This window comes from Aegilops tauschii, chromosome 6, assembly GCF_002575655.3.
Source record: "Aegilops tauschii subsp. strangulata cultivar AL8/78 chromosome 6, Aet v6.0, whole genome shotgun sequence".
Taxonomy (NCBI): Eukaryota; Viridiplantae; Streptophyta; class Magnoliopsida; order Poales; family Poaceae; genus Aegilops; species Aegilops tauschii.
In genome coordinates, this window is record NC_053040.3 from 5,878,757 (window position 1) to 5,890,940 (window position 12,184).

A 12,184-nucleotide genomic window follows, 5' to 3' on the forward strand; every position below is an offset into this window, starting at 1 on the left:
GAAATAACAGAAACTGGATCATGTAAGATAAACCACACAGCAAATGATATAATACAACTAAATTTCCACAGGCTCAGCAGTGCATATCTGGGAGCACGACCAAATTCAACAACAAAGATGCAGCACCGTCTGCTAACTAAAGCAGTTACATAGTTTAGATTATATATACTGCAGTTTCCACACTCAAATAGCATCACTAACACAAATCTTTCAAATACCATTACTAACACACATCGTAGGATATTGTAATACTAGTACAATAACCACTTGTTAGATTTCACGAGCACTATCCTACCTCTAAGACAACATAAACTTAACTTGTTTTGCATAGTCACAGAACTACACATCATACTCAGTCTTGTGTAGCTTTGACAGAACTCTAGATTTCTAAAAATAGTTGTCGAATACTAATGGACCCCAGATCCACACTCTTGTGCTCATCCAAGTCATCATAGAGGCTATCTTCTTTCTTTCTGCCATAAACATTCTCTGCGAAGCTGCGCCTATTGTTGATGATTTGCGAGTTGCTGTAGTATGGTGCCCTCCATGGAGGAACATTTTCACCGTTACGGGGGTCTTTTCCGCAGGCCATCTTCTCAAACTCCGACTCACGCCCATGGAAGTCTATCCCGGCTGGATGCACAATTCTAGTCCCAATGTACTCACAGTAAAGACACCGAATTTGTGCTGCCAACACATGACATAATTAATATTGAAGGTTATAACATAAACTACATGTGCATAGAAAAATATCAAAAGTGAAATGCTCTGCAGTTTTCAAGCTTTCCCAAACATGGAGCCTTAGAATGTTGACAGAAACCATACGTAATGCCTATAGAAACGATGCATGGATGGCCGACATAGCTGCTTCTAAACCATTATTGTTATTTTGTTGAATGACGAAATGAGCACGGTGATGAAGGGACCATCCAGCTACATGTTGATCACTATGGCAGGCTGCTTGATCGAAACGTTTGAGTTAACAAACCTATAAACATGTAGACATTCAAGTAAATTCATTCAATTATGTTTATCCTCGACACTTCTTTTTCTTGAATGACCGCCCCTTTTAGTTTTTACTCTGGATAAGAGGGTTTAGGTTGACAGAATAATAAAACAGTCAAATGGTAAGCTATGGTAAAGATGCATCATGGTGCTTCGGACTTTGCATATAACATTTACAGCAAGATATACCAGATAGGACAGGGGAAAAAATATTGGCATATGGTTTGGTTATAGCATACCAGCACATGGCGGAGGCAGAGCAACATGGCAACAGAAGGACTCGTCGTCTTGGTCATTGTTGCTAATTTCAGCAAAAAACAAAGCCGCAGGACCACCACAAGGGCTTTTGGGAGTAGCCACGAAATTGACATGAGAGTGGCCATACTTAGGAGGAAAGGAAGTAGGGCCGCAGACACGATCATTCACACCACAAATCGTATGAAGCTCGAATTTCGGATCCTGCAATTCGACATTTAGTGAGCATATACCAGTAGATGAGAAATGTTAGCAATAACCAACAACAAGAACATCAGAACCTACCCCATTTGGCATCTGAGCATATGCATTCAGCAGAGCATTTACCTTCTTGGAGATTCTTGTATACATGCCTGCTAGCTTTGCAAGGGGGTAAACAGTGAGGGGGAGTGGGAGAAATGCCCTTTCGCAGTCATGGGCAGATTCGGGACACAACAACATGGCAAGCCGCTTAACATCTTGATAAGAAAGCTTGTCAGAGCCATGCTGCAGCAGAGGCAAGGCAGATTCTAACATCGCCTTACATGAAGTGAGAAGCTTTACTTGGGCGTCCGGGATGGGGTGAGAGGCTGCAGTCGCGGCGGCCAAGAAGGCTTCCTCTAGACTGGTGTCCGGGGGGCCTTGAGCTTCAACAACATTGCAAAGGGGGGAAGAAGCTGGTCGGCACCTCATCAGCACAGTTCCCCACATTCCAAAGGATGGGGCAGAGCGAGTGGAAGGTTCAAGGTTGGGATCGGCGAGCACAAGGTTGGCATCTGCCTGGACCAGGCATTGCAGAGCTTGATGGAAATCGAAGCGATGATAGCGTGTGCAGAGGAAGGAGGCCAGGCCATACAAGGAGCTGTTCTCCACCCGGTGGAGACCCTGCGTGCCGATCACATCCAGGTCCAGCTCGAGTTTCATGGTAGGTGGGAATGCAGTGTCATACCAGATGGTGTTGACGATGATGTTTGAGATGGGATCAAGAGGGCCGTAGCAGTAGGCGGCCTTGAGCAGGCTGCGGTGGAAGCTAGAGCCTGCTGGCAACCAGGCGAGGGCCTGGAGGTAAAAACCGTGGATGGCGTCCTGGAGCGTCCGGCTGAGCAAGCCGGTGTGCAGGTATGGGTCGCTGCAGGGACGACTGCGACGAGAAGCCGCGAGCCGCCATGCCCACCATATGTCTTTTTCACAGCCGGGCGATGGTCCATTGTTAAGCATCCTGGTGAGCTTGCTAATGATGCAGGAGCGGTGGGATGGTGGTGTCTTAAGCATCCTGGCGAGCTTGCTAGTGCCATGGGAGCAGTCGGACGATGGTTTGTGCAACATGGCGAGCAGGTGCAGAGTGTCGTCAATACAGCCGGAGATGTTGCGCCAGGCATGGACGAGGCGATCGGGGTCGGGGTACCCGACAGCCAGTGCGGCACACTTGATGGGGGCCATGTCCAGGACGGCTGGCTCCGAGTCATCAAATCTCTTCATGCCATGGTGCGACACGATGACGCAGGCGGCGACTAGGGCGTCGGCGTCGGCGAGGCGCAGGTAGTGCACGGCCAGGCTCTCGGGTAGGTTGGGGAACAAGCGGGTGAGGAACGCCACCAGGGCGTCAAGCGAGCGGCGCTCCAGGTCGTCTTGCACACCCTTGCAGCAACTGGATCCACCGCCGCGCTTGCGCTTGCAGGAGGAGATGAGACTGTTGATGACGATGTTGGAGACCGGGTCGAGGAGGCCGACACAGAGGCCCTGCGGCCGGCGGTGCTGGCTGCGCGGGAGCCGCTTCCGCGCCTTGCGGTAGAAGGCGCCAATCTTGTGCAGCAGATGAGATCTGGACTCGGAGTCTTGCTCCAGCGAAGGGTACCAGTAGGAGAAACTCGGCTTGTAGATCCGGAGGCCCGGTTGGCTTGGGTTCGGCACCAGCGCCATCACCCGCCAGCGCACCCTCCGAGCAGGGAATGAAGGTGGGGGTTCCGGTTGGATTGCACGGTGACGGCGGGCGGCACGATCGAGAATAAGATGGAAATTAACAGGCGTAATACGAGAAAAGCACCGAGAAGAAGATGAGATTTTCCTTCTCACCTTCGAGACTTCCTTCCTTTCTTGCACGGCAGGAGCAGTGATGACCCAGCCGGCCAGCGGTCCTTCTCCGCTGATGCAACTCCTTCTCCTCAAACGCGCACGGCTCGTCCTCGAAGGCTAGCGGAAGAAATTTTTTTTTTTGAACACAGAAGAACAAAGAAGATTTGAGAACCGTGTGAGATATAAGGGGCAAAACAAAGAAGATTTGAGAACCGTGTGAGATATAAGGGGCATGCTACACGAGTCGGCCGACTGATTTTTGAAAGAGATTGATTTGGACGCAAGCCGTCTGATCTATGATGTTCACCGTGTCATTGGTCTGTACGTGTTCATATTCTCTATTTCCCTCGTCGCAATTGCAATAGTACCTTTCTTGTAGAAACCACCTTCTGCTTGTGGCCATCAATATCGCAATTGCTACAGTATCCGTCGTTGACTCATGGCCGTGTCCGTCGCCGATAAAAAGACCCTTGTTGCAACAAGAGGACCTTCATTGCAGAAAGAATCTCCGCTCCTGGATCTAAGACCAGGAGGCGGCCGTTGTTGGGGACCTCTGTCGCCATCGTCCCTGCCAATTGTAAGCACATCCACACCGAGCTCCCGTCCCGAGCGCCATCAACCTCCGCCGGCCGGCGAGCTCGCCGGAGCATCACCCCACACACACTTCTAGTTCTTCTCCTCTCCTTCCCTCTCACCTTCCTCTCTCATTGCAGATCTCCGAAACCACCTGAGCTCGGCTTCCTACCACGCCTGGCCATGGAGCCACCGCACGCCGGCAACGGGCCACTACTATGGAAAAGCCTAGCAGTAGCGCAGGTATTTGGTGCGCTACTGATACGACGCTACATCTAACATGTATCAGTAGCGCGTGCTGACCCACGCTACTGCTATACATGGCTAGCAGCAGCGAGCTTTAGTGCAACACGCTACTGCTAATAGCTGCAGCGCTGTTAACTAGGGCGCGCTATTGGTAAGTGCGCGCTGCTGCTAACTTTATTCCCCTCGCTACTGTTAGTTTTATTAGTTTTTGTTTTTTTCTGCATATTTGTTTTGTATTTGAACAGGCTTTATACATTAATATTTAGCATATCATACACATACAAATGTAATCATAGCATCAAATCATGTCATCATCATAATCATCATCCAACACAAAGTGGTCTCTCGTCATCATCTCGAAAATAGCGATACAAGTCTCGATTACTTGCAATTACATCGTCATTCATCTAAACAATGATATACGCGAGAAGAGCTATCACTATGAGTGAGAGAGGAACTATGCAGTACATGAGTTAGTATCCCTCTCTCGCACAAGCGTGAACCTAAACTAAATACTGGCTGTCGCTCGGAAACCGGAAACCGATACACCTGGCCTGACACTCCGGCCACTCGTCGTATACTCCTGACGTCGCACTTCTTCGTCATCGATGATCTATGCACCTGCATCGTCACATGAGTCGATGATATGCAACATATATAGTTGAGCAACAGAAAGAGACAGACTTGGCAAAAATAGAGGCAACATATCATAAGCATAAATGACAAAGTTCATCGTACCAAAACTGCCCTAACTAGAGTGATCTTTGCAAGTTGAGGAGGACGGTTTAATTACATCACAAATAAAGTTTCGTCGTGCATAACTCAAAGTTTCGTCATTCAGAAAGTATGGACTAAACGGACACATTGCCATATATCAACAATCACTCCAACATGTTGCGCCATCCATCCAAGTCAGGGAGATAGTCCCCGAGCTTGGTGAAAGTCTTCAGGTCGAGACGCTGAGCGGCTACGCGTGTTCGGACGTCTTCCCGCGACATTTGCCCTTCCTCGTAGAACATCCCTGTTTTTTCGAGGACCTCATTCATGGTTATTTGGGAAAGTTCATGCTCGATGTGATAGAACTCAGCTCGAAGTCGATGATCCGGATATCTCCTACGTTCTTTGCCCATTGCAGAATATGGGCATCGCCGGATGTAGGTGACATGCGAAGGTTCTGCTGATCCCGTCTCTACTCCAACATGTGGTGTAGGACATAGAATCCATCACTAAGAGTATCACTCGGTTGCTGGATGCAGCAGAAGTCGGTCTTATGGCCGAAGGCGGGCCTGCCGTTCCTTGCCTTCTTGGTCTTGATCTCTCCACCCCTTACGCCGTAGTAAAAGATAGCACTGTTGAGAATAGACTTGATGTGGGTGTAATCCTTTTTGTTCATGTTCTTCGACGAGTCCAAGTAAAGAGCGTGGGAGTATCGGGGGTAAAGGATGATGAGGACGGCACGCCCACCGCTACGCAAAATAAGCACACCTCAAATTAATTAGCCTCCACCGTGCAAATGAAAGATTGAAATCGAAGGAAGGATATCCGCGCAGATGACTTACATGAGATGATAAGGCACGAGAATCGTCTCCTTGTCCTTATTGGTGACCATGAAATCGACGATGTAGTCCTTCGCGTATTCACGGTGCTCTGCGCAGACTGCCAAGAAGCCCTCGTGCATGAAGTACGGGTCAGCGACACATATATAAGGTATCTGCTCAATCCCGGTGATGTAGTTCATGTACAAGGCATAAAGGCGGACAAACGTAAAATCTAGCTTCTTCAAGTGAAACATGTCGAAGATGTAATCGAATCGAAGGAAGAACTTCTCTCCGGGGAATGTGTCGACGTACGACCTTTGCCGCGGCACGTTAACCACGTAAGTGGGTATCCTGGATTTTCCTAGGCGATTAGGCTTTTCTCTCTCCGCAGCACATCATCATGAAGTCTCCTTAGAACGCCGTGTATGGCCTCTACCGATGCCTTAGGTAGGATTGGTTCACCGGGGATATGGTATTTCGCCGCACCGGAGACAGGTATACGGTCTTGAACCCGGGGCTGCGGAGGCGGATGGATCATAGGAGCACCTTTGTTGCCTTTCCTCGCTCTGTTCCTATGCTTCTTTGGTGCTGAAAGGTCGTCTATAATACGTTCAGCCTCCGTAGACGGCAATTCAGGCACCGACTCATGACGCTCAAACCCTGAGTACTCATACTGCTGAGCCATCAATCCTCCGTCGTCATAGGCGCCGGTATTGAGATACTGCAGAGTGCCATCGTCATCCTCATCCTCATCTATGGCATCAATATCATGCATTGCTTCTTCGACGGCGGCGATGTCATCAGCGACTAATGGAGCCTCTTCCTCACCCCGTCCGTTATCACCCGGCACGACAGGCAGCGCTAATTGGGTAGGTGGGGTGTTCATGTTCATACCTTGCTGAGGTTGCGTGGTCGCGGGTGTGCTCCCGGCCGCATCCAGACAAAGCAGACTCTTTGGCCACAACAGGACGCAAGTCTTGCAATCGCCAAGCCTCTACGGGGTCTCGTCGTCATCTCCCCCTAGTACCGGAAGAGCCAAATTTTCGTGGCCCGGTTTGACACTGGCCACGGAAACCTTGAAGACATCAGGGGGGATCGGCCAACTGTGGAACAATGATTCCTTCGGCTTCACTACCTTTGCGTTTCCCACATACACCTTCTGGCCCGTGATAGTGTACAGTATGGTGCACGGGGTTTCGTCGGCCTGCAAAGACATGTCTGCGACATGAAACATCCAAAAGGCAACGGAAACGGGAGATTATACAATTATTGAAGAGGGCCGGTGTGACAGGTACCGTGAGGGCGTCGAGCTCATCCAAAGACGAAGCACCGCCAAGCACGTCCGAGACGGAGGACGGGCTGCTATGAGCAGGTGCGGGAGCCGGTGCAGGAGTTGGTGCGGGAGCCGGTGCAAGAGCAGGTGCTGGAGCAGGTGCTAGTGTAACGCTAGTCGGGCTGCTCCCGAAGAAGTCGGCAAGGGGAAAGTCCGCTGCATCTTTATTTGGATTTTTCCTGCTCCAACTGACGATAGCCGGAACCAAGACACCACACGTAGCTGCCAACTCCTGTTTTGTAGCAGCTACCACTGCTTTGACTATCTCACCTTATTTCTTCTCAACCGCAATCTCAACCTTCTTGTCGATGTTTTCTTCAGTTAACCTCCGTCTTTCCTTTCTCTCCTCCGTGGTCTCATGGTAGTACTTCTTCCACGTGGTGCCGTCTCCGACGCCGTGCACGCGTCCATACGACGGCCGAGTGTCCACCAGGAGTCGTTTCAATATGTTCAAGGCCCTGTTGAATGGGGCGTCCCACTTGGGCCTCGCCAACACCTCAGACGGCGAGTCGCTTTCGGCCGCAATCCGGTGCTGCTCTCTCTGCAAAAGGAACAAGGATCGTTTACAAATTTGACTAAACGTGCAGTCAAATTGATCAGAAACTAAAATTACCAGCAGTCTCATGAACTCCGTCGTGACCGCGTCCGTCTCGAAAACCTTCTTCACTGGGTCCCAACGATACCGGGCCCTGAGGACGTCACGCTCCTGCGGGAAGGTGAACTCCGCCAAGGGGTCTGGGATGCCCAGACTTTCGCGTTCCGCGTCCTCCTTGGCCCATATGGACCTCTTCCCCGTGTAACCACGGCTTCCAAGGTGGTGGCACCCAATGTTCCTCTCTTGAAGCCCCTTCATGTACTTTGACATTTCTTTGGCATCTTCCGCATCGCAAGCCGCCTTTAATATTTCAAACTGCTCTTCTGTAATTGTCGGATTATCCTTTATAATCTCGGGGTAGGGTTACTTTTTGTCGATGATCCGATGTTTCACCCTTACTTTCCAGGCGGCCAACGCATCGCTAAACTTGCTCATGGCGCGTTTGTTTATCTTCTTCATTACCGGGTCTTAATCTGGATCAGTATATTTCTTTTCATCCCGGCCCGGGAACAAGAATACCTGGTGCAGCTTCTTTAGGAGGGAGGACCTCATATTTTCTGTCTTCCCTAGTTTCTCATCAATGATGGTGGCGGTTGTCCGTACGATGCATCCTATTTGGTTCTCGTAGCAGGCTCGTGCTTTCGCAGGCTCTTTTAGCCCAATCTCCCCCTTAATCCAATCAGTACCTGCCAAGTCAGATTCACTCCGTAAAAGCCCCGTATTGAGCTCGTGAATGCAGCATTGCTGCTGCTTGGGCAAAAATGCTAAACACACAGAGTATTACAGACTTTTACGGGCTGCTTCTATCTAACTAAACCTGTCCCCCCCTGATTTTCAGGTGGGTGGGGCCCAATCTCCCCCTTAATCCAATCAGTACCTGCCAAGTTAGATTCACTCCGTAAAAGCCCGGTATTGAGCCCGTGAATGTAGCATTGCTGCTGCTTGGGAAAAAATGCTAAACACACGGAGTATTACAGACTTTTACGGGCTGCTTCTATCTAACTAAACCTGTCCTCCCCTGATTTTCAAGTGGGTGGGGCCCAATCTCCCCCTTAATCCAATCAGTACCTGCCAAGTCAGATTCACTCCGTAAAAGCCCCGTATTGAGCCTAAGAATGTAGCATTGCTGCTGCTTGGGTGTGCACATGCAATTTATTTGTTTGCCAGGGTAAGCAACGGTGAGAGGCGCCCCCTCCCTGGAGACGAGTTCCCCCGGCGGCCGTCCCTGCCCTTCCTCCAGCGTCCCCGGTGTAGGTGCTCCCGACTGGGAAGTAGAGCACCTCACGGAGGATGCCGCCACGCCGAGATCGGGACCGGCCACACTCCGCGATTAACTTGCGGTCGCCCGCCGGGTGTCTCGGCATAAGTCTGGGAAGGCAGCGGCGAACCTTGCTCGGTGCCGGCATGTCTCACGCGTTCTCCGGTCACCTGCCCCACCCCACAGCAAGCGGCGGCAGGTCGGCTGAGTGCGGCCCGTGGTGGGGCTCCCTTTATGTGTGTAGCGCTCCCATAGTCCCATTGCCAAACCATTTGAAGGCCTTCTATGAATCCAGGTAGACGCCTTCACAAGGATAGCAGCACTAGTAGAAAAAGAGGCTTCCGTACGCCCCCATTAGTCCCCAAAATAATCGAACCGCGACTAAAGGGGTCTTTAGTCGCGGTTCGGGAGGAGGCCCGCGACCAACTATCTGGGCCCAGCGCGCGCTGGCGGACGGGAGGGGCTTTAGTCCCGGTTGGCCTGGCCAACCGGGACTAAAGGTCCTCAGGCTGGCCCGAAGGCCTTTAGTCGCGGTTGGCCAGGCCAACCGGGACTAAAGGTTAGACCTTTAGTCCCGGTTGGTCTGGCCAACCGCGACTAATGGCCCGAACCTTTAGTCGCGGTTGGCCAGACCAACCGGGACTAAAGGAGGCCTCATCCCCCCCCTGTGGATCGCCTTTTCAGTTTTAGAAAAAACAAAAGAAAATGATGGAAATGTCAAAAAAATTAAAATAAAATAAGTTTCCCATGTGATATGTGGTCTAGTTGTTGGGAAAATTAACAAATATGAATTTCGACTTTATTTGCAAAATCTCTCTGGAAATTCTTAAAATGGGCATAACTTTTGCATACGAACTCGGATGAAAAAGTTTTTTATATGAAAAATCATCTACTCGTTAAACATTTTTAGAATCCTCAAAAACCTAACAGAAAAAAAGATACGGGGCTTTTAAGATCTGGAGAGGCAAAAAAATTCAAAAAAATTCAAATTGTGGTCAAACTGTGGTCAAACAATGGTCAAAATAATTATTCTAGAATATTAGTGTTACTAAATAATTATTTCATTTTTTAAAATTTTGGTCAAATCTGGTCAAACTGTGGTCAAACAATGGTCAAACTAATTATTCCAGAAATATTAGTGTTACTAAATAATTATTGTTTTTTAAAACAATAGTTTCAAACTCAAACAGTGAAATGTGTCACTTCATGCTCAAGCTAAATTCCTGAGGGTTAATAGAATTGACATCCTACTATTGTCAGGAAAACAACAAGTGCAGACTTGGAAACGAGGGAGAATAGAACCCGAAAGTTAAGCGTGCTCAGGCTGGAGTAGTGAGAGGATGGGTGACCGTCCGGGAAGTTAGATGATTTGGAATGATGAGGGGTGATTAGAGATTCGAGGATAAATTGAGCAGTGATGAGGGGTGGTGATTAGAGATTAGAGGTTAAAATAATTCAGAAATTTGAAAATAAAAAAAATAAAAAAAATTCGCAAAAAAACCAGGTTTAAACCTGCGGAGGAGGCCTTTAGTCCCGGTCAGCCACGAGAACCGGGACTAAAGGACGGGCCTTTAGTCCCGGTCAGCCACAAGAACCGGGACTAAAGCCTTTAGTCCCGGTTCGTAAGAGGCGCGACTAAAGGGAGGGATCTTTAGTCGCGCATATTTAGTCCCGGTTGCACAGCCGGGACTAAAGGCCTTTGCGAACCGGGACTAAAGGCCTTTTTTCTACCAGTGCAGTGTTGGAAATATGCCCTAGAGGCAATAATAAAATGGTTATTATTATATTTCCTTGTTCATGATAATTGTCTATTGTTCATGCTATAATTGTGTTATCCGGAAATCGTAATACATGTGTGAATACATAGACCACAACATGTCCCTAGTGAGCCTCTAGTTGACTAGCTCGTTGATCAACAGATAGTCATGGTTTCCTGACTATGGACATTGGATGTCATTGATAACGGGATCACATCATTAGGAGAATGATGTGATGTCCAAGACCCAATCCTAAGCATAGCGCAAAGATCGTGTAGTTCGTTTGCTAGAGCTTTTTCCAATGTCAAGTATCTTTTCCTTAGACCATGAGATCGTGTAACTCCCGGATGCCGTAGGAGTGCTTTGGGTGTACCAAACGTCACAACGTAACTGGGTGACTATAAAGGTACACTACAGGTATCTCTAAAAGTGTCTGTTGGGTTAACACGGATCGAGACCGGGATTTGTCACTCCGTGTGACGGAGAGGTATCTCTGAGCCCACTCGGTAATGCATCATCGTAATGAGCTCAATGCGAATAAGGAGTTAGCCACAGGATCATGCATTACGGTACGAGTAAAGAGACTTGCCGGTAACGAGATTGAACAAGGTATTGGGATACCAACGATCGAATCTTGGGCAAGTAACATACCGATTGACAAAGGGAATTGTATACGGGATTGATTGAATCCTCGACATCATGGTTCATCCGATGAGATCATCGTGGAACATGTGGGAGCCAACATGGGTATCCAGATCCCGCTGTTGGTTATTGACCGGAGAGTCGTCTCGGTCATGTTTGCATGTCTCCCGAACCCGTAGGGTCTACACACTTAAGGTTCGGTGACGTTAGGGTTGTACAAATATTAGTATGCGGTAACCCGAAAGTTGTTCGGAGTCCCGGATGAGATTCCGGACGTCACGAGGAGTTCCGGAATGGTCCGGAGGTGAAGAATTATATATAGGAAGTCCAGTTTCGGCCACCGGGAAAGTTTCGGGGGTCACCGGTATTGTACCGGGACCACCGGAAGGGTCCCGGGGGTCCACCGGGTGGGGCCACCTATCCCGGAGGGCCCCATGAGCTGAAGTGGGGAGGGGAACCAGCCACTGGTGGCCTGGTGCGTCCCCCTTGGGCCTCTCCTGCGCCTAGGGTTGGAAACCCTGGGGGTGGGGGGGCGCCCCACTTGGCTTGGGGGGCAAGCCACCCCCTTGGCCGCCGCCCCCCTGGATATGGGATCTCCCAGGGCCGGCGCCCCCCCAGGGACCCTATATAAAAGGGGGGGCAGCAGTACCCAAGCCCCTGGCGCCTCCCTCTCCCTCCCGTGACACCTCTCCCTCCCGCTTGCGCTTGGCGAAGCCCTGCCGGGATCCCGCTACTTCCACCACCACGCCGTCGTGCTGCTGGATCTCCATCAACCTCTCCTTCCCCCTTGCTGGATCAAGAAGGAGGAGACGTCACTGCTCCGTACGTGTGTTGAACGTGGAGGTGCCGTCCGTTCGGCGCTCGGTCATCGGTGATTTGGATCAAGACGAGTACAACTCCATCAACCCCGTTCACTTGAACGCTTCCCCT

At 50.0% G+C, this 12,184-nt stretch overlaps 1 long non-coding RNA gene across 1 annotated transcript; it reads right to left on the reverse strand.

The window, feature by feature from the left end:
- Positions 1–262: 262 nt before the first annotated feature.
- Positions 263–1,672, reverse strand: LOC109745183 (uncharacterized). The gene is made up of 3 exons (XR_012186757.1): positions 1,546–1,672; positions 1,245–1,464; positions 263–687 (listed from the first exon to the last, which is right to left on the reverse strand). It is a non-coding gene; the product is annotated as an uncharacterized lncRNA (long non-coding RNA).
- Positions 1,673–12,184: the final 10,512 nt, after the last annotated feature.